A 23,638-nucleotide genomic window follows, 5' to 3' on the forward strand; every position below is an offset into this window, starting at 1 on the left:
ATTATAACATAATGTATATTTTAAATGCATCTGGCAGTGTTATAATCTTTTGATACTGCACTTATTTTAAGTTACTTATGTGAATCACTGTGATGTAGCTGCTGAATATTGTTTTCATCTAGAATATAATGCATTTTGTGTTTAATGGATTGTATTATAATCATAAAAGTGGAATGGTTTTGCGGTGTCTTTGTCACATCCTATTCAGATGCTTTTATTTGTTTACTATGAAATTTGTAGCATATGTACTAAAGAAAATTAATTCAAAAACATATTAAAATATTCCTGTATTTTATAGAAAACATTTTTATACTGCAACAGGTTATAGGGAAAGCAGACAAAATGCTCATTATGTTTTATACCTTATTTATACAAAAAACAAAATGAATTGACTTTACTTTCCACAATTTCAAAGGACATATTTATTTGTTCAGATGTAAAGCTAAATGCACTGGGAATGACTGTATAGTCAAAAATGTACAAAAGAAACAGCAGAATTGCATTCAATAACAAATGGAGACGTAATGTAATATAGAATAATATCAGAACAAAAACATAATTTGTTTACTTCTTTAATATATTAGCTAGCTGCAATGGTAAAATCAACTAGGGCCCTTTTCTAAAAGCTGTAATACAACACAAAATAGAAATTCGTTGCAAATATAGAAATATACAGCATGGACAAGGTGCATTTATTTTGTCTGTAACTTACGTGTTTATGCTTCCTTAGTGAGCTATCATAAAACACTGGAACACAAGGCATGAATTACAGCAAAAGTTATATATGATTATAATCTAGTCAGATATTGTATATTTATTTTATTTTATTTTTATTTTACATTTGTTAACTGGGGGTGTCTGACTGAGCCGAAAAGGCCCTTTTTCAGCCGAGGCCCGGTGAGAAAAGCTCCACAAAGAAAAATTACAGACACATTTAGTTATTTAGACATGATCAGTATACAGACAAATAACAGGAGACATGTTTTTACAGTGGTATGCGGCACATAAACAGTTACAGTGGAGAGAACAAACAAAAAAATATTAATTTTAAAAATAAAGGTAATTAATAGATTTGTGGTGTACAGCTGAAATTTGGAACATAGGTAGAATACATACATAGTACACAGGTACAGTACATACATTGTAGATTAGCCAGTGTTTGTGAGTGAGATTGAAAACTATTATCAAGTGCTCCAGATTTTGTATGCATGTGTTATCCGCTTTCTCTAGGCTGGGGAGCAATCATGGCACTGCCAACTTTCCTTGAGATGTTGCCTGATGATGTCTTTAAAGGATGCTTTGGATGATGTGTTTTGAATGCTTGTAGGGACAGAGTTCCATTTTGTAGCCACTGAACTACTATATAGTGCATCTCCAAAGCTATTGTAGCTGTTGGTGACTTCTAGTAGTAGTTTGCTTGATGATCTAAGAGGCCTTTTGGCTGAGTGATGTTGTACTAGGTTTATGAAGGCAGGACACTTATTGGGGAGGTATATCAGAGTTATCACATCAAAAATTAAATATATAGCATTATAATAACATATTTCCATACACACGTTCAAGGCTATGTGGAAACATAATCTCACTCAGAAAAAGAGTGAGATAAGTGGGCAGAAATATAATAAGGGGGCACATTGACCAGACAAAGCAGAATGGGCACACTGATTCACCAACACAAAATACACACCCCAGGGTAATAACCCCTCATTATTAATTATATAAAAATATTGATGAGATGTTCCAATGCATCCACTAAACTTCCCACTAATGCTGTAAAACTGGGTAAGCTTTTGTTTAGGGAATGATATTTTTGATGGGGGCTTTTTTGAAGAACTGTGTCATTACAGCAACAAAGTTATTCATTTATGTGCTAGGAACCAGTAATTTGGTTGCTGGCCTGACTATTGGCTAAAGTTCCAAATAGCACTTTGGGTCATAGCTATCCAGCAAAGGTGTCATTTGTAGCATATGTTCAGAAAAGTTTCATTGTGGAGTGTTACATATACTCATGATTTGTGCATGCTGTGTGGTAATGCAGGTACTATATGGTGTACTCAGTGAATGTTTTGTACACCATGCTCTGTGTAGTTGTAACACATCGATGTGTGTTTAGCTCTGTGCATAGAATATTGACATAGCACAGGAATACCCATTTAGGGGAAAGTGCAGGACATATTCATGCTGACTGTCTATACAGAGTGCTGGACAAATTTACATGGTGATGAACATACATCATCATTTGCAGTGACTCGTGCTGTTAATGCATATAGTGCTGTTATGCATATCTGAATTATTATATATGCATTCTCTAATTGCTAGACATGTACTCTTGTGCTGCAATACAACTGTATTAGCAAAAAACATGTTATGGTCACATGTTGATCAATGCATTAATCAGCAATGCACACCTACACATCCTTTACAGACACAGTGGCTGGCAGATCATCTTAATGCTGATCTCTGCATGGCTGTGGCATTCTAAGTTTTCCAGTGAGTGATATTGCAAGTGCATGCCTACATACTCTTCAGTGCTATAATCAAGCTTCCATAGGCAATCTGCCATATACAGTGTGTCCTAGTTATACCACAGTGCATTGTATTTCATTGATATGCTCAGCAGTGAGACATACCTGACAGTATGCCTCTGGCCTTGTAACGAACTTATCAGAATGCTGGGCATAAACATTTAGGCATAAGCATTTTATCTGCCACTCAGGAAATGGTTGTCAGTGCATGTTTACTACATTGCTACAAAAACATACAAACCTGGCACCCACATATATCCGCATAACATGCCATGTGGTCTTGGAAAACATGTTGTATGCAGTGTTACAATGTAGGAAGTGACTTTCAATGGTATACTCCAGTGTTTCCAGGAAATGATGCCTGTGTTGCACATTTATGGCTGGACCTGTCTACCTAAGGACTACAGCAATACTGTCCCTGTCATAATGTTTTCAATGGATAGTGTGAAGTACATATAGATCTCTGCATGAAGTGCACATTCACAAATCTAGGGTGGAAATTAAATGGTCTTCTGTCTCCACAACATTGAAGTCTGCATTCTCTGTTCAGCTGCACTTTTATCACAGGAACTGCACCATAAGTTGCATTGTTTTTAGTCATACACCTAATAGGAGCACTTGCTAGAGCATAATATTTAGTTGTTAGACATGTTACATACTACTAGAACATTATGATGATGAAATAAAGCATGTGACTTATAATCACTGATGTGTAGTGCTGCTCATTAGATTTGATAGATGCCTACCTACAAAATGTATTGCTAGACAGAATGTTCATCACATCTGATGTATACTATTTACATGCCACACACAAACACACACACGCACACACACATACACAAAAAAAAACACACACACACACACACACACACACACACACACACACACACACACACACACACACACACACACACACACACACACACACACACACACATGCCCTACCCCTGGCAAATTTTCTGCATCATTACACATGTCTGTGTGTAAACACACTAAACTGAATAAACGAAAACCAGGACTAGTTGCTTCAGGCAGAACAAACAGACACTTTATTACGTGAGCGCTTTCGGGAAATTGAATGACTTCCCTTCCTCAGACAAAAGCATATGCTTGCAAGCTTCAATAAATAGCAAGCCTTAATGCATAAATTAAACAATCAAGTAATTAACAAAAATCAGACATTCTTTAAAGATAAATCAGTTAAAAAACCAAATGTAAGCGTAAGAGTTAAATACTACCCATAAAGCAGAACTTTAAAAAGGCACAAGCTATAATAAAAATAAATGAAAAAGTGCCAAGGACACCAACACTTACAAAATTGCTACATAGCAGAAAACAAATAAATCAACATAGAAAATATAAAATTTAATTGAATCTAAACCTTTTTAGAAAAGGTGGGCAAAAAAAGACTAAATAAAAAACAAAAAAACAAACAAAATATAAACAGAGCCACCAAAGGCATTGTTGGTGTCCTTGGCACTTTTTAATTTATTTTTATTATAGCTTGTGCCTTTTTAAAGTTCTGCTTTATGGGTAGTATTTAACTCTTAAGCTTACATTTGTTTTTTTAACTGATTTATCTTTAAAGAATGTCTGATTTTTGTTAATTACTTGATTGTTTAATTTATGCATTAAGGCTTGCTATTTATTGAAGCTTGCAAGCATATGCTTTTGTCTGAGGAAGGGAAGTCATTGAATTTCCCGAAAGCGCTCACGTAATAAAGTGTCTGTTTGTTCTGCCTGAAGCAACTAGTCCTGGTTTTCGTTTATTCAGTTTAGTGTGTTTACATCGTGCCTTTGTCTGTTTGTGGAGTTGTTATGGCCAACCAGGACGAGGTTGTTTCTCAGGGCTCACTATTTTCTATAATTGAAGCAGCTGACAATATTCCTGACGAGGCGAATGCCAACGGAGACCTGACTACATTGCTGCAAGTCCTTATGGGACGAGTTGATACTCTGACTCAGAAAGTGGAAAACCTGGCAGGTTCTGCCAGATTTGGAACCAACACTAACGCTGCTCCTGTTCAGAATGGAGCTTTAGCAACAACTAATGTTGCTTTACTTTTTAACGCTAATGACAGACTTCCCAGGGATAACTTGGAACCTCATTCTGACTTGCGAGGTCGCAGTCAAAGCGATACACGCCCAGGACCTAGGCAAACACTGAGAGCTGCTGGTGGGCAAAACAGCAGTTCTAGCGAAGTAGGCTTGTTGCCTAGAGTGCTGGATGACAGTGCTGTAGGGCTTCCAATGGAAGGCACTGGTGGTTTTGTTCTTAATTTGGGAAGGTTCTTAAATAATTTTGACTTTTTTGGTGATAACAATGGAGCAGGAACACAGTCCCCCCAAAGAAACAAGGACACTTCCTTGACAGGTACTATTAACTCTTTTGATTATCTATTGTTTCGCTGTGGGAAACTACAGCTTTTGATTTCGTATCTTGAGGAGTGTTTGAATAAACAGATTGTGCCTAAGGGCCTGAGACAATGGAGATACCCTGTTGGGCTTGTCAATCAGTCCGACTTTCACATTGAATTGATTAATTTATTTAATGCACAGGCCTTTGAGTTTATGAGACTGTTAATTAAGGAATATAAACTCAAGTGACCAACTACACTAAAGAATTGGAGGTTATGGAACATGCCATCCTTAGTAATTGTGATTTCCCCCGATATAAATTTGAATATCTTAGAATTTTTAACAGCATTGATGCTACCATTTGCAAATTAGCAGCGGGGAAGAAAAGAAAATTACTAGGGACGTTCAGCAGTTTAACTCCAAAACTGCCTACCCCCTCCCCCATTTGTGAACCTTGCTAACCAAAACACAACATTTCATAATATTGATGAGGTTTCTGATGGGGGAGAATCTGGAAGAGAAAACACCAACTTCCAGGTTCAGGATCAAGGGCTAAGGCGGAGTGAAAGAATAAGGAGTAACTTTAATAACCAACAGCTGAACAATGGTGTGGGTGGTCATAACAATGGCCCTAATGCCACTCGTGGTCACAATAATGCCTCTAACTCTCTTTCTGATCAGCAAGAGGGGTATGATACCCCTGGTATGGTCCAACAGGGTTTTCGGGGTCAGGAGACCCATCAGGCCAGTCAACCGAGAAACACGAACCAGCAGGGGCGATCTTGGAAACGGTAGAATCAGAGGAGGAGGTAGTTCAGCAGAATCACCTGAACCCAACTGTTCAGGTTAATGATACTGGTGACTTCTTTTTGTACAACTACACTGACTTTTTGTTTCCGAAGGAGATGATTGAGTTTTTTTCTTTGGGGCTAACTTTTGTGCCAGACTCTGGCCTAAACTTGGTCAACACAATTATAGACCTTAAATTGTTTGTTCGAAAACTTAATCTCACTTCTCTTTTGGGAGTAAATTCATCAGTTCAGGAGGTTTTACGGGTTTCTAGTGTTTATAACCCACCCTTGCACCCGGTCCTTTCAGCATATGAAAAAATTTGTGAATTGGATTTCCGTACCTTCTGTCAAGGAGGGTCTAGAACGAAGAAAGGAGGGTTTAATATAAAAGACAATGAACGGGACTTTATCAGGCTTCTAAAGGACTGTAAAATAAGAATGATGAAGCCAGATAAAGGGGGTGGGTTAGTTTGTATGGATCATGACACCTATGTTGCATCTATGTTATTACATTTAGAAAATCGAGCCTATCAAAAGATTAGCCGTAATGAATTGAATACTGCTTATGCTAAAATTAAACAGGTCTTGGATGACTTGTTTATAGAAGCTGCTATTGATGTTGATTTATTTGCATTTCTTTCCATGCCAGCCCCTAGAATAGCTTCTTTTTTTGGCATTCCTAAGATCCATAAACGCCTTTCCGACCCCCCTTTTAGACCAATTGTGGATGGGCGAGGGTCTATCACGTATGGATGTGCCAAGTACATTGATAGCATCTTAAAGCCCCTTATTGAAAAAGAAAGTCAAATCTGTAAAGATTCTTGGGGTTTTTAAGGGCTTTCAGTAGTTTCCTGTTTAGAGATGATTACATCTTTTGACTGTCGATGTGAGGGACCTCTATACAGTGATCCCTCACGACTTAGGCTTAGAGTGGGTTAGGGACTTCCTGTACGTCAGAAATGTTAACAACAATACCATCTATGTTGTCGAAACACTACTTGAACTAGTTCTTACTAATAACTTTATGTTTTTTGAGGGAGATCTTTTTGTCCAGAAGTCAGGGGTAGCAATGGGCTCCCCTGTGGTGGCAGGTTTGCCAACTGTATTATGGCTCAATGGGAGACCACAAAGTTATTTGAAGATCCGCTTTTTAAGCAAAATGTTGCCTGGTACACTAGGTATCAGGACGACATGTTTTTCCTGTGGAAAGGACCACAGGATGTTATTGCTGACTTCATTGCATCTATTTCTAGTTTAACTGACTTTTTGGAGTTCACTTATAGTATTGGGTTGGATTCCATCAGCTTTCTTGACATATGTATCCAAAAAGATTATGTCAACAAAAAGTTTAAAAGTTCCATCTTCAGGAAACCCACCTACTCTAATGCCTTTCTCCATTTTTCAAGTTGTCACCCCTACCACCAAAAGAGAGGAGTTGTTAAAGGGCAGCTTGTTAGAGCTGCTAGGATGGTTTCTGAGGAAGCCGACTTTTTGGAGGAATGTAAATTGTTGGAAAGAATGTTTATAAAGAGAGGATATCCCTTGCCACTTGTGCAATCTTTAGAGATGGAGGTTATTAATAAACGGCAAAATGGATTTTATAAACCACTGTTGCTAGTTTTTGGGTTAGAAGGGTCTGAAATGGAAGAACTAGTTACCCCATTGGAAGACCTAAGAAACAATAATAGAAATAAAAATGTAATTAGGTTCTTTTGCACTTACAACCTTGACCATTCCTTTATTAGGGCTACCTTGGCGAAAAATTGGGCTCTACTAATGGAAGACCCTCTTTTAGCCAAGGTTTTAGGTGATCAACCCACTATCACTTTTAGAAGAGGGTTGCATTTGAAATCTTTACTTCAATACACCAATAAAAGTAAGTGTTTTAGGCCCAAAGGAATGGTAAGATGCGGGTGTTGTCACCAATGTAAACACCTGAACCTAGCCTATCAGGTCAACATTAGGGGGGTTCAGTTTAAAATTCAAGGTCACTTTTCCTGTGACTCAATGGGAGTAGTTTACTGTGCTCTATGTCAGGATTGCAACGCCTTTTACATTGGTAAAACTGAGTGAAAGCTTAAGCAACGCATATATGAGCACTATTATGCAATCACTAAACGTGACCTTACGAATGCCCTAGCTAGGCACATCAATGATCACCCTGGCCATTTCTTTAAGTTTTCAGTTTTCACCCAAATTAATAAGGATGATAGAGGTGGACCTTGGCAGATTAATCTTGAAATCGAAGAATTAAGATGGCAGATTTTGACTGCATCTTATTTAATGCCTGGTCTCAATGAGACCGTGTCCATTAAATGCTGTCTCAAAAGAGTAGCCTTGAAAAGGTAGATTAAAAACATGCCTTTGGTGGCTCTGTTTATATTTTGTTTGTTTTTTGTTTTTTATTTAGTCTTTTTTTGCCCACCTTTTCTAAAAAGGTTTAGATTCAATTAAATTTTATCTTTTCTATGTTGATTTATTTGTTTTCTGCTATGTAGCAATTTTGTAAGTGTTGGTGTCCTTGGCACTTTTTAATTTATTTTTATTATAGCTTGTGCCTTTTTAAAGTTCTGCTTTATGGGTAGTATTTAACTCTTAAGCTTACATTTGGTTTTTTAACTGATTTATCTTTAAAGAATGTCTGATTTTTGTTAATTACTTGATTGTTTAATTTATGCATTAAGGCTTGCTATTTATTGAAGCTTGCAAGCATATGCTTTTGTCTGAGGAAGGGAAGTCATTGAATTTCCCGAAAGCGCTCACGTAATAAAGTGTCTGTTTGTTCTGCCTGAAGCAACTAGTCCTGGTTTTCGTTTATTCAGTTACATGTCTGTGTGTGGCATGAAAATTATTTTGTGTCTGGGTGGCTCCTACTGATGTATACAAATTCATCATGGTTGCTTAGTCAAATGCCCTTGTTTATTATACATCAAAATCTGTACAGTGATACCCTGAGATTTAGCATGTATAGTCATCCACAGTGGCCATAGTCATGTGAGCACATTACAACCAAAGAGAATATCTACCTTATGTATTGTCAGATCCCATGCAGCCATGAGGGCTACATTGCACTGAGTGGATACATGGTGCAACCTAGCCCCAGTTAATCCCACTTGACTTGCTGTATGTTATGTATTTCAGTGCTGCATACCAATGCTGTCACACAGTGCTGTATGCCTTACCTGTGCTGCAATATAGTAAAATATGTATTCACTGTTGTGATGCATGTAGTCATCCTTGCATGTCTATTCCATAGGTACCCTACATTCCTAGCTCCTTTTGTATAGTTACACTAACAATATGGTAGTGGATCATATGTTTACTGCATTCATGGCTGGACACATTCTCTTCTCCAATATCTGTATAGTAATACAGCATCTGACATAGCTGGCCACGTGTGCCACCCTTATACTTCTCATTTATAATATTGTGGGTGACTAATAAGTGACTATATGGTTTGTCACCTGCATTGCTGCTGGACAGTTGTACACTTTTAAATTCTGCCATGTTCCATATAATTGTGAGATCTGTTATGCTACAAATACATTTCCAACTAGAGATTGTTTTACTTGAGGACAGCCCACTAGTTGGTGGACTCAGAAAACACAGCCATCCTTCAGCCAGAACCGAAAAGAGTGACAATGAGTAGCCAGAGCCTGTTGCATCAATTGCACTGTCTGTACCCTAAGACATCTTCCCAACACATACTATAGATATTTGCAGGCCCGTGGATGTGATCTTCCAGGAAATAATATGCTAGGTTGTCTATGCAGGATTTTTGGAAACGATGCAGGCCATGTTCCTGGATAAGTTTGGGTAGAGGGATTTAAGTAATGTGACAAACCTTCAGTGCTACCTTCCTTTTCAGTGAGAATTGTCCCAACATAAAAGTCGTTCTCAGCTGGAGGTATTGTCTGTGTAGCACCTTACCCATATCCCAGCTCCATGTATGTGCCTGTATATGTTGTAGTAGCCATTTGTTTATTACTTCCATTATAATAGTTATACCACTGTAGTGGCACAAGTATGAGATGCTATCGTGTTTGCTTTGGCATAATAAAAATAAAACAAAAAACACACCAGAACACAAGAGAGTCTTTAATTACACAATGTTTTGAGTGCTTTCATTCCAACTGAAAAGGAACTTCATCAGAAACAATGCGATCTCTACTTCCTTTCTTATATACATATAAAAAAGGCATAAAAAAACACTGGCAAAAATTTAAAGGTATACACACATTGAAATATCAAGTACTATTCCAAAACTTCCTGCATCAAATATATATGCATGCTAAACACCTATAACTTTAAAATTATAAAAATTAATATTGTATAAAAAAATAATAGCAAAAGCATTAAGAATGAGTAAACAGTAAACACATGAAATAGCTAAGATAATCAATTGAACTATTAAAAATATTTTAGAAAAGTTTGATTATAGAATGACAGGAAGTCTGACTTAATTTTCAAAATAAACTTGATGGATATTACATCATTAATAGCCAGTGGGTGCAGTAGCGTTTAATAAAAGTTGCTAAGTTGCCAGTGAACCATCTTCTTCTCAGCAAAGGTTTCCCAATCGTCACCCCTTTCCAGGCATTCCACCTTCTCTAAAATGGTAAAGCCAAATTTCATAAAATCCTTGCACACCAAAGAATGCTTATAAAGAGCCAATTGCATATACGTGCTGATAGATTCTTGTCCGCAAAGAATGCTGGACAAGATAGACAAAAGTCTATATATACAACACTCTTAATATTGCAGTAGAGTATTGCAGGCAAATCTGCCCATGAGTGTAATCAATCTACGAAAACCTTTCACAGAAGAACTACTGTTTTCAAAAATAAATCTATACTATTTGCAGGTTCTGTGCTGCTTCATGTCCCAACCTTTGGTAGAAACATTGTCATAACTGCAGCCTACTTCTAGGATGGTTATAATTTTTTATTTTTAAAAACAAATGTAGGTTGTTGCCCCAACTGGTTGTTTAACCCGAGGCATCCAAAATCACTACTCCAGAGTGCTTTGATGGAACTTTTCAAAGAAAGGATGTCTTTGCTGTATTGCAGGACCAACACCAGTGAAGGTTTATCTGGACTTTTATCATTGTATTTATTCTGACCCACCATGGATCCAGGTTGTCGTATAATGGAGCCACATTGAAAATTTCTGTGCTCTATCACAAAACTACTGATATCATCCAACATGCCCTGTGGGTAGCCCCTGCTTTTAAACATTTCAAAAGTTTGATGGCTTCAACTTAGAAGTTGGTGTCATCAGAAACTAATCTACTAAACCCGATCAGTTGACCTTTCACCAAATTCTTTTTCTGCCATGCATGGTATTGACTATCAAAATGCAAATATCCATTTGAAAAAGTGTTTTTACTGAAAATGTTGGACTCATATCTTTGTTCCTTGAAATTTTTGTACAATGTGATGTTGAGAAAGTCAATAGAATATGCATTCCATTGGTGGGTAAATTCTAGGAAGTCAGTGGAGAGGTTTAAAAAGTCCATAAAAGACTTCAATTCCTCTGAACTGCCCTTCCATAAAATAAATATATTTTCCAGGTACCTGAGATAAACTGCAATCATAGAAGAACTGCCAAAAGACCAAGACAAACTGTAGAAAAACAGATAACGAAGTAGGCAGCCGGCAATACCACAGATGCGGATAAAAGGAAAACTCTTCTTTATTCGATTAAGCACTTTCGTCAGACTCCATTGACTTCATCAGAATACAAATACAAAGTGCAAAACACTGCTTAAATAACCCATCCCACCCTACAAATTAGTTACATTATTTCCCACAGGAAATTAACAATGAATGACATGACAAGGTAAAACTCATTTTAAAGGAACCACAACACAAAACCACTCATTGTTAGTTGGTAATCACTCATATAAAATACAACAACTTCAGTTTCAGTAGAGCCATTTTACTGACCCTGTTATTAAGCCCAGTTTTTTTACTGGCATTAAGTTTAATTTGCCACTTTAATTCAAGAAGATCCAAAGACTCTTCCAACGGTCCACCCCTTGAACCCAGGTCAGCATGATCAATGGCACAAAACTTATACTTGTGCAAAGGAACATCTCGATATGCTTGTACAATGCATTTTTGTTGTTTTTCTGTCTAATTTCATAGCCATGTTCATAAACCCATTTCTTGAGGGCCCTCTTAGTTTTACCCACATAAAATCCATTGCATGAGTCACACAAAGCAACATACAATACCCCTTTTGAAAAACAGAAATATCTTTTCTTTGGGTAAATAAACTTGTAGTTCTTAATAAAGATCTCCCCTCTGTCCACAAAGGACAGGCAGTGAGCACACCTATCACATTTAAAACAACCCCGATTTTTTAAAAACCTCAAGTTCTTTTCCAAAAGGCCCTTAAAGCAGGTGTCTTTTTTATAAACCACAACTGGATTATTACCAAGGACCCCAACACTTTCCTCATCCATAACAAAAATTTCCCAAAATTTCTCAGTTATTTTCCTGATGTTATAGAAATCAAGTGCATAAGGTATAGTCAAGGCCTGAAAGTACCTATCATACTATCGTGGTCTAAACAAGGGGTCCCAACAGACTCAGTGTTGCCACATAGCAATTTAACAATGTAACCAGTGTGCCTTTTGTGTTTAACTTTTCGTTCTCAATAATATTAACAAAACGGTGGGGGGGGGGGTACCCTCTTTTCACTAACATGCCCTTTAGTGTCTTACATTCTTTTTGAAAATCATCGTCCTCTGAGACCATCCTGGCAACCCTGACATACTGGCCTTTAACCAGGCCTCTTTCTGGTGTTCAGGGTGCTAGCTTTCAAGGTGCAATAGTGCATTAGAATACATAGGTTTCCTATATAACAGAGAAATAAACATCTTTTTAGTATAGTCCTTTGTGATAGTAACGTCTAAAAAGTTCAGGCTATCTTAATCCATAGTCATAGTAAATTTAAGAAAATCAGTGGTCACATTGATATAAACAACAAACTCTTCCAGTTTAGGCTTGCTACCCTTCCACAAGATTACTATATCATCCAGGTAGTGCTCATACAAGACCCAATACCTTTTATACTCTGAGTTCCTAAGGAATTCATCTTCCCAGTAGGCCAATACTATATATGCAAATGCTGAGGCACAACAAGCACCCATAGCAACCCCCTGTCTTTGTTTGAAAATATGACCATCTAAGGTAGTTGTTATGCAAAATCAATTGCATACATGTCATCTGGGTCAATATTGCCCCATGATCCCAGTCAGTATTGAAACATAGATTTTCATAAAACCATTCAAGGCCTTCTTCATGAGGTATCATGGAAAAAAGGTCATTGATGTCTAAAGTGACCATAATAAGCCCATCATCATACATATCTGGTTTGATTTTTGCAAGGAAGTTCCAAGAGTCTCTAATAACCCACTCCCTACCATCCAAAACGTTCTTAACTTTCCCATCAATATATTTGGCTATGCCAAAAGTTTTGGAGGCCTTTAACATCAACAATTGGTCGTAGGGGTGGGCTACAGATGGATTTATGTATTTTTGTGATCACGAAAATAGTAGGGATCCTAGGGGACCTCTGCTCTAGAAGACTATGGATATCTAAACTGATTTGTCCATTAAGTAACAATTCATCCAAGGTAAGGTCAATGTTTCTGTAAGATATATTAATTTCGTTCACAGAGGACTCAACATATGTATCACTATATAGCAAATCAAATATTTTACTATCATAGTCAGAAGTGTTCCGGTGGTGGTGCTGCGGTAGCATTGTTGCCTCACAGGAAGACGCTGTCCGGTTTGATTTTTCAGATAGAGCATATTCTGCGTGGAGACATGCGTGAATGGGCATACCTTCGTTGAAGGTTCTGCGTCAGGACTGGTAACTCGGCATGTAAAAATCAACTACCAATCATTAGCAGACCGGAGTTCCACTGTGGTAACCCCTAACCAGGAAAAGCTGAAAGACACAACAAGTCAGAAGTGTTCATAATAATGAGACCCCCAACCCTTGTCAGGTTTCATTAACTTAATCTCTGGGTTACTAATAACATCTTGGAGAAGTGACCATTCCTGGTGGTTTAAGTTATTGACCACGGTTCGTTTCTGGTGTATGAGAAGTTTCCTAATTTCATTTTCACATAAAGCTTCAAAAATTGAAGTAAGAGGGTGCACCAGTGGAATAAATGTACTGGGTCTGTCAGGTAAGTGCAAAACCTCTGTTTGGTTGTTCTTGAAATGCAAAGCCAAATTAAGCTTCCTACAAAACAGCTTTAAGTTTATGATAGTGTCGACCAAGTTAGCATTCCTAGCTGGAACAAAGTTCAAACCTTTTGAAAATAAATTAGGCCAATAAAAATCAACATGAACATGGTTGTAGTTATAAACTGTAAAATCGTCATCCAAGTTTTTGACCATTGAAACAACATTGGCCATTTCAGTCAACTGTTCTGAGCTCCCCTCATCCCCCTCCACTGATTTTGGTAGTTGTTCTGCCCGTACCTGAAATTCTACCAGTCATAGAAGAAAAAGGTGAACTTAAAACCACGGAGGTCTCCCAGAACCACAAAAACATGTTGACAAACATGGGAGCTGAGGCTGCCCCTATGGTCACACCTCTGTGTTGTTTGTAATATTCAAATGCATAATATACAAAGTTGTTAGTCAGCACAAGCTCCATACAATGGAGGATCAATCTAACATTAATATCACTCAGATCTGTGCCCCTTACCACAGCTTGATGAAACCAGTCCAACCCCTTTTCATGGGGAATGACAAAAAATAAGTCTTTGATGTTTGTTGTAACAAAGAGGGCCTCAGGCAAAAACATGGCTTTAGACATAATCTCAAGAAAATGCCAAGAGTCCTTTAGTATATATTCCTTATCCACTGTAAATGATTTACGCTTAAAGTCAACTAATTTGGCCAGAAGTTACATTTTAGACCCAGCAGGAGTTACAATGGGTCTTAAGGGGGGGGTGGGGGGGTCAGATATCGATTTATGGCTCTTAGGAATTTAAAACATTGCTAGAATCCTAGGCGTCTTCACTACTAAAAATTCCCTAGTGGTCACAGGTAAATCGGACATCAAAAAAATGTCCTGCAAAATCAAATCAATAGCATGGTAAGCAATGTGGATTTTGTTCCTTGAGCCTAAATAAAAATGTTCCATTATGTAAATAAGCCAAAATTTTGAAAGAATAAGAATGTTTGTCTGTTATGACCACTCTCCCACCTTTATCAAGTTTCATGATGTGCAAACTTTTATCATTGGTCAATCTGTATAACAATGCCCCCTCCTCTGGAGTATGGATATAAAATTTGGGTTTTCTGTTACTATAACAGCATTCCCTTACACATTTCTCACATAACTGTTCAAATAAGTGAATGCCAGGTAAGAGAGGTGGGTTAAAAATGCTAGTTTATTTTAGGCCACAACTAGAAGAGCTTTGGTCATTAGGTGGCAGAATACATTGCAAGTTTAGCTTCCTGGTAAACAATTTGAGCTCAGTCAATAAATCTACCATATCATGCTGGCTGGAAGGCACATATTTAAAGCTTTTTTGAAATACATTTTCAGTTGGAATGAAACCACTCAAAACATTGTGGAATTAAAAACTCTGCTCTGTTCTGGGGTGGCCTTTTTAATTTATTTTTTATTTGAGTTTAACAAGTACGCTGATCTTGATTTTGGGTATTTTGCTTTGGCATGATTATATCCAGTGTGTCAAAAACTGTCACTCTCCACCCCTGTACATCTGCATCTGATACATATGTACATGCCCAGTATTATACCACAGACACACTTGTAGTTCTGTATGGTCTCTGTGCCTTGAGTGTCTTGACAGTGTCATTGGCATTAGTGCCCACCTCTGAATTTTAGACTGGTGCTTTTTAGTGTTGGATGTTGCAGTATGATTGTATATGCACTGTTGTCATGTTATCCTGTAGCATTTACCAGTGACATTTGTCAATGTCCCTTGTCACAGCAGTCTGTGCCCATTTTCCCTTCTCTTCATAAATTCATAAGTTCATAGGTTATTACTGGGAGGAGGGGGAGCTTTATAGGCCTAGCCATGCTACCCAAATGTCTCTGACAAGCTTTGATGTGAAAGGGTTATTTTAAGGGATATTTGTAGGCTTAGGCATATGTGTTCAAGAATTTACAGGCTGCCTCTGTATAAAAGAGACATAAGTGACAAACTAGGTCTATACAACCCACCATAGCTACCACTTATGAACCTGTGTTCATAGTACTCTGCATGTGATAACTGTAGAACAAATGCAGTGTGTTGGACTACTGTCACTAGCCAGTTTATAGAAATTATGGCTTTAGTGCTATGTGCTGTGTGCCTCCACTACCTACCACCATCATCTTTTTAGTTTTCACTCCATTCATAATGCTCTGTTTCTGAGTAATGCTGTCATTACTTTTTGATGCTTTATTTGACAGTAATACTACTATAATAATTTATACGTCTCTGCTTCCAGTGTGCATCAGCCAATTACCGTGTTTTAGATGTCATAGCTGGTACTGAAGTCTTGCAGATCCATGTGTATCTTCAGGGATCAGTGGTCCTGTAAGTGTAAAGGCCGTGCCTCCTGCTCTTTTCCCCTCGCATTCCTCCACATCTGTGTATAGGCTGTCTAATATGTTCTTACCTGCTATGGCATGCTGCGTTACTTTTTATCATATGTGCATGCATTGCCATGCTTACCTACTGTTATGAACAACAGTAATGCACACCTGTTATCTTTGCAGCATGCTGGTTGCACATGATACATGTAGTACACTGTATTTACTTATTTTACATTTGTTTACCAAGAAATTCTGACTGGACACAAGTCCTTTTTTCAGTGGAGGCCTGAGGAGAAAAGCTCCACATACAAACAGATTATTACAGACAGATAGATTCATGAGTTAGTATACAATTTTTCTGATAGTAGAAGTAGTTGACATCATAGAATAAGCTGGTTTTATAAAGATCTAAGAGTAGTGACAACAAACACTGTGTTAAAAGTGTCTACAATCTGCAGTATATCTACATGCACAAAGTTGTCTACTATTTACATATAAGAACCAGTAAGTAGGTATGTCTTCAAACAAACAGGCTGGATGTGTATCTCAAAGAATTGTCAGTCCAACACTAGAAAAAGAGAAAGTCAGAGTGAATACATATTCATAGGTGAAAATCATTGGATGTTTTGTGCATAGTTAATATATGTAAGCTCCAGGAAGTATTCATTCTGACGTTTGTGTTTAAGCAATGTAGCTAATTGTCTTGAGAGACAGAAGTACTATCCTGGGCTAATGCAAGAGCATAGTTTTGTTTTGGATGAGTAACATTTCAGTTTTTGTTTAAAACTGGATAGGTTGGTAGTATTTGCTATATCAGAATGCAAAGTGTTCCAGATTTTAGCTATACAGTTTGAGAATAGTGAGTCCCCTGCAGTGTTGTTTAATTTGTATGCATCCACACTGGCTGACATACATGTCTGCACCATTCATAGAACTGCCTGTAGCAGACCCACTGTGCATCCTTCCTTTAGTGCTCATGTATGCCTGTGTTAGGCATTCCTTACCAATGCTGCACACTTACATTTTTTCTGTGGATGTCTGTATGCATGCCACTATATGTTGAGTCTACACAGGTCTCTCCTGTTGTGCATTGCTTGGGACTATAAATATATGTTGTATGTTATATGTGTTCAATTCCATAAAGACTCTGTTAACACAAGGGCCATACATTGGAACATGGTAAGTGTATCCATCTTGTCACATATGTAGATGCAAGTTAACTATATCCTTGATACAGAGCAGTTGCATGACAATGCTATTTCTTGGGCCACACAGTGGTGCAGAGGCTAGCATTGTCACCTCACAGCAGGAGGCTCTCCAGTTTGATTCTCGGCTGGGGGGCCTTCTATGCAGAGTCTGTGTGTCCTCTCGGCATTCATGCAGGTTTCCTCCAGGTGCTCTGGTTACCTCCCACATTCCAAAGATATGCATCTGTAGCATTTCTCCCTGGGTATCCACTGAAAATGGACTCTGTCCAGTTGGAATTTCTCTGTAAACAAATGTTAAATAAATATTTCTTTGTGGTCACCATGGTGGCACAAATCTACTATGTCTATTAACTTATGTCATGAGCATTACTGTTTAAGCTTGTGTTCTTTTGAAAAAACTTTTGGAAATGCAGCACCATATGCCACATTTACCAGGTATTGCATCCATGGTACATATGCTGCCTCCAGTGACAGCTTATGCTGTCTTCACTGACATGCTCTACTTATGCATCTAGAGCTACAGCCTACAATGTTATCTGGCATTTTCCTTTAGGCACTTTTTGCTGCTTGTAGGCTTATCTTCATCAATGCTATAGTGTCTCTCATGCCATATATATGTATAATGTTTGCACATGGCTATTTGGTCCCTTTCCATTGCCATATTCTCAGTCCACTGACATATGGAGCACAGTGTATCCTGCCTTTGCACATTTATTATTCTTGTAGCCCCTAGTATTCTATCCTGTTGCACCAGATGTTTGTCTTAACCTATATTACTGCACTGTGTCTGTGATACAATGTTGACATGCATCACTGGAGGCATGTTCTCTACTTTGCCTGTTATTTTTGTGTACTGTAGCTGTTGTAATACTATCCATGGTGGATGAAAACCACTTCCCATTTCTGTTGCAGTATTGTCTGTTTGCTGTCTTCCTTTATGAATTCACCATCATGTGCTCTGCCTCATTTTCATTGTATGCTTATATGTTCTATATTATGTGTTCTGTTCCTTATTTCTTATCCTCTCCCATGCACCAAGAGCCATCCAGATAGTCTTGTCTCCAAAAAAGGGAGATCTATCTCCCGAAAATACCCACTCTCCTCTGAGCATCCCTCTGATCTTCTCTCCCTTCTGTCATTGTGCTATCCTGCACACTCCTCCCCTATTCTGCTTTATATCTCTTCCTTTCCAAGGGGTGTATATATTGCATGTCTTCCATCACATATCCCATTCCAGCAACACCTCTTCTACCTTTTTTAGACTATGCTGGTAGTGTGTCTTGAGCTTTTAAATGACCATGTTATGTTATTTTTTTCATAGTGTTCTGAGCTTTATGGCATTGCCAACATATTATGTGAAAATAAAATTGAAAAATGTTCCATTCTGATATGTAGCAGGTGTCACAATTTATTCTCTAAAATGCATGCCATTTTTTGTTGTTTGTGCTATATTTTACATATGGACATAGTGTTTCGTTAACAAGATATGTTGGTTTCCGTTGATTACATTAACAAATGATTACCTATGCACTCTTGCTTATGGTTCACTGTGTTTGATGTATTCTGCATTCAACTGTAAGTCCATTTCCAAAATGTTTTTATGCTTTTTGTTATTTGTGGATGGTTCACAAAATATGCTGTCACTTCCCCATGTACTTGCCCTAGCTCAGTGGACTACATTGTCAGCATGCTAATTATACTGCTTTTCCACTTGCATTATAACACTTGACCATTTCTGGCAATATGTGCAATGCATCACCATTGTCTTGGAGTCCAACCCTCAAGATGGTCACTCTTTACTCCAGCTTATCTATATCCCCTGAAATGGATTAAGCTTGTAATCAGATATACAACTTTGTGGCATTGAGGGGCAACTTGAATTTGCTAACAGCGTGGGTGCATACCTCTCAACCTCTTAGTGCAAGAAATCTGGACAAAGCTCAACAAAATGGGGGGACTAAGGCCCAAATATAGGGAAATATTTTAAATATTACCCTTATAAACTTAGAAAGTTGCTAGTGTAACAGGGTTTGTTTTAGCATACTTTCTCTGAAAGATATGAATTCTGAAGCTCAAATGTATGTCATTATTTAGTGACTTCAGTCCTCCGCTCATCGCAGTGACTTGCCAGAAAGCCACACATTTTATCAGGAACAGACCAATAAATATGAGACAAAAATCTGGACAGCCTGTGAAAGTCTGTACACTTAAGAGGTATGCTTGTGTGCCTGTAGGAACTGACTATGGATGACGCGAGTGGATGGCTACATGTACCTAATCTGGGGAATGTACAGCAATGGATTACCAGACATGTGACATCTGTTGGGAATATAAGGTTTTTAACTTAAATTATGATCTGGCCCAAGCCTGCATTGCCATAATGCAGTCACATAATGTAGCTAAGGGAGATTTGGTATGCCGAGGATACTTCCTATCAGAGTCACAGTTGGAGGTGATCCTGTGGAAGAGGGTAGGCCCCCCTACATCAGTACTAATAAGCTGGTCTGGTCCCTGTAGATCAATTTTCATTAGAGAATGAACAATTGATTAGGGTCATAAGACAGAAGCAAATGAGCCATAGGGCTCCCATCTAGTCCAGGCATTAAGCAAAGTCCTGGGGTGGAGCGGCAAAAAGAAAATAATGGTAATCAGAAAGAAAATATGTGAATACATTTTTTGTTGTGTTAGACTTTAACTCACCAGTCATAGGATCATAGAATCATAAGAATTTACTAGGCTAGTGGCCTGAAGGCCCTTACAAGCCTAGCCAAATTTTACCCTTGTTACCATGATCAGCACCTACTGATTCTGTCCAAGAGTGATACAGGTGGAACCCCTGGGGTGAATTTAAGGTTACCCATCCAATTGTCCAGACTGTGTTTGAAGAGGGCCAATTAGGTGTTCTGTTTGATGTGAAGTGGGAGTCTATTCCAAAGGTGTGGTAACTTCTGGGAGACAAATCCGTCCCTCCAGCAGGTTTTATTGATGTCACATACCAGGTTTAGGTTTTTAGAGCGAGTAACTTGTGTGCTGTTTGATTTGCGGATGCACAACATTTCCAATAAAGCAAGTTCAGAGGTCACCTTATATGCAAGGTAGAGATTGTCTCTGTGTAGTCTGTATGAAACAGAATAAAGTAACAGTGATTTTAGCCAATCCACATAGGATAGCTGCTGAAGACCTTGACTTTTCTTTGTGAGGAACCTTTCTGGTCTCTCCAGTTGCTGCAAGTGCTTTGAAAGGTACATGCAAAAAGGGGCATTGTACTCAATTTTTGTCCTAATGAGTGAAGAGTACAGGGAGGTAATAACTTCACTTTTTCTCAAGGCAATGCCTTACTTAAGAGGTGAGCCACATAGAATGCCCTTCTTACCACCCTGGAGACATGGTGATCAAAGGCAAAATTGCTGTCAACTTGCGTACTCATATCTCTCACCAATGAGTACATACTTAAGTATTGCCATTGCTATTGATGTGGTAATTTGCAGGAACATCACTCTTGCTGAAAGGGATGATAATACATTTTTTGCATTGAGTTTGAGGTCATGACTTTGACACAAATCATTTGCTTGTGTAAGACCTTCTTAAGGATGCTGACATTGTTTGGAGATTCTATGACTGTACCAGCACTCATCAGCAAACTTTGTCAGCCACAGTCCCTTAGTTTTAGCTTGTACTTCTGAAAAATAGATTGCGAACAGTAGAGGTCCCAGGGACCAGTCTCTGTTGAACACCACTGGTAACTGGTCTGCTGTTGTAGGTGGATTCCCCTATTTTGACTGTATGGGTTCTATCAGAGAGCCAGTTTGCAACCTACCTTACAATATAAGGATTGATGTCTGGCTAGAAGCGTTTACCAATGATGCCTGAGTGAGGGATAGTGTCAAATGCCTTGGCCAGGTCTAGGTAGGATGTATGCAAAGATGTCCCCTCATTCAGTGCCCTTGTGACTGTCTTGATGATGTCCACCAGGTTAAACAAGCATGATCTCCCCTTGATAAATCCAAACTGGGTAGTGTTTGGAGATTAACTATATATTTGTTGATAAGGTCTGTGATGATTCTCTCCATGGCCTTGCAGATAAGGCTAGTCAGTCTAATAGATCTGTAGTTCCCAGGGTCCATAGAAGCACTACCTTTGTGCAGGGGGGATAACAGTTGCTGTTTTCCATTCAGCTAGGTGAAGCCCGTGCTTTGACTGTGACTGAAAAGAGTAGCCAGTGCTAATGCTAATTCTTGTTTGAACCCATGTAGGATGCAGCCTGGGGTGTTATCATGTCCCATTGATGCTGTGTTTTTGCCTGGGTCCATGATGATTTTCTCCATGGCCTTGCAGATTAGGCTAGTCATTCTAATAGATCTGCAGTTCTCGGTGTCCATATAAGCACTACCTTTGTGCAGGTGGATAACAGTTGATGTTTTCCATTCAGCTGGGATGAAGCCAGTGCTTAGACTGTAATTAAAAAAAAAGAGTAGCCAATGCTAATGCTAATTCTTGTTTGAACCCATGTAGGATGCAGCCTGGGGTGTTATCATGTCCCATTGATGTTATGATTTTGGCCTTAGAGAGGGCACTTTCGACCTGTGATTTAGAGATACCAGGTAGGGAACAGGTGGTAGTGATGTCTGAAGTACGTATGGCGAGGACAGGGGAGTGAAGTTTTCAATTAACCTGTTGGCTAGCAGGTTAGCTATATCCACACACTCAGTATATGTGTTACCATTAACTACCAGTCTGGCTCATATCTGAGCCTTCCCTTTTAGGTTACAGATGTAACTAAAGAATGCCTTTTGGTTGTCCTGGGTTGAGGAAGCTAACTTGGATTCGTAGCTTGCCTTGGAGGAATTTGCAAGAAGCCTTATTTGCTTATTTCAGCTGAGGAGGAAGTGTCTCCAGTTTAGAGACAGCTCCTTCTTACTCTTGGACAGCAGTTTCTTCCTTTTATTATAAAGCCTTTTAATGGTGGTTGTTCAGCAGGCAGGTTTGCTTTTCCTTGAAGAGCTTGTTTTGGTCCTAACAGGTACTGCAGAGTAATGCAGTTATACAGGTGCTTGTATAGGACATTGGTCTAGAGCTTGGCATAGTTATCAGTTCTGTCTGTGGGGAGAAGTGCAATGAAGCTATTTATACCATCCTGTAAGAGGTTATGATCTGCTTTGGAGAAGTTTTTTAGTCTAGTTGTTGCTAGGGGAGGGTCAGTGTGATAGTTTCCTCAAAAGAGAATCATTTGTGGTCAAATCTCACCAGGGATGAACTCACAGTGGGGGAGCTACGGAGATCTCCCATATTTGTAAGCACCAGGTCCAGGATGTTGGTACCCCTAGTGGGGGTGTTAACCAGCTGGTCCAGGGCATTGGAGTTGACAAAGTCAAGGAACCTTTGGGCAGGTGAATTTCGGCATGAGTAATTCATCCAGTCAATGGTAGGGTAGTTAAAGCCACCCAAAACTATGGTGTTAGGATGTATCATGATAGACTCAAGTTGATCCAAATATGCAGTTGGTGTCCTGATTCATTGAGGGGGTTCTGTAGCTGGCAATGACTTGAATAGGTGTCCTACCAACAATTAATTGCACCCGACGGATCTCTAGGGTGTCATACTGTTTGACCAGTCTAGAGGTGTATTTATTTTTGATGAATATTGGTACACTTCCTCCTTTAGTTTTCTTGGCTTCAGTCTGTGGTCTGAATGTGTGGAAAGAAGTGTAACCCAGTATGGCTGGGGTGCTCTTCACAGCCTTGAACCAGGTCTCCATGACTGTGCAATTGTCTCCAGGTTGAGGACTGTTTCTGGTGAGTGTAGTTTCATTTTAAGACTCCTATTGTTTAGCAGCATGACCCTGAGGTTGTTTTAGGTTGCTATTTTTATGTCAGGAGTTTTGTCCTTGTGACACTGCCTAAAAAAAGGCACTATGGATGTGGCAATAGCCTTAGCCACTAGTAGAAATCACAAGGGTAACAAATGAAGACCATCTCTAGCAAAGCATGGAGGTCTGTTGATCATGTCATCCCAGGCTGATAGATGGTAGATCCCATTAGAATGATTAAATTTGATTAACATTGATTAAATGTACTGCTGGAACTGAAATGTTTAGATCAGGCATTCAAAACTGTTTAGATAAAGTATGCAAGAGCATGTTAGTCCTATAGTAGAATGGGATTTTATGATTTCC

The 23,638-nt window shown here is 38.6% G+C and overlaps 1 protein-coding gene across 2 annotated transcripts in view; it reads right to left on the reverse strand.

Annotated features, from left to right (window-relative positions):
* Positions 1 to 23,638, reverse strand: part of LRFN2 (leucine rich repeat and fibronectin type III domain containing 2) — a 4,336,860-nt gene that overhangs the window by 1,413,847 nt on the left and 2,899,375 nt on the right. The gene's annotated exons all lie outside the window — the stretch shown is intronic.

This window comes from Protopterus annectens, chromosome 1.part1 (assembly GCF_019279795.1).
Source record: "Protopterus annectens isolate FY-2018-M chromosome 1.part1, PAN1.0, whole genome shotgun sequence".
Taxonomy (NCBI): Eukaryota; Metazoa; Chordata; order Ceratodontiformes; family Protopteridae; genus Protopterus; species Protopterus annectens.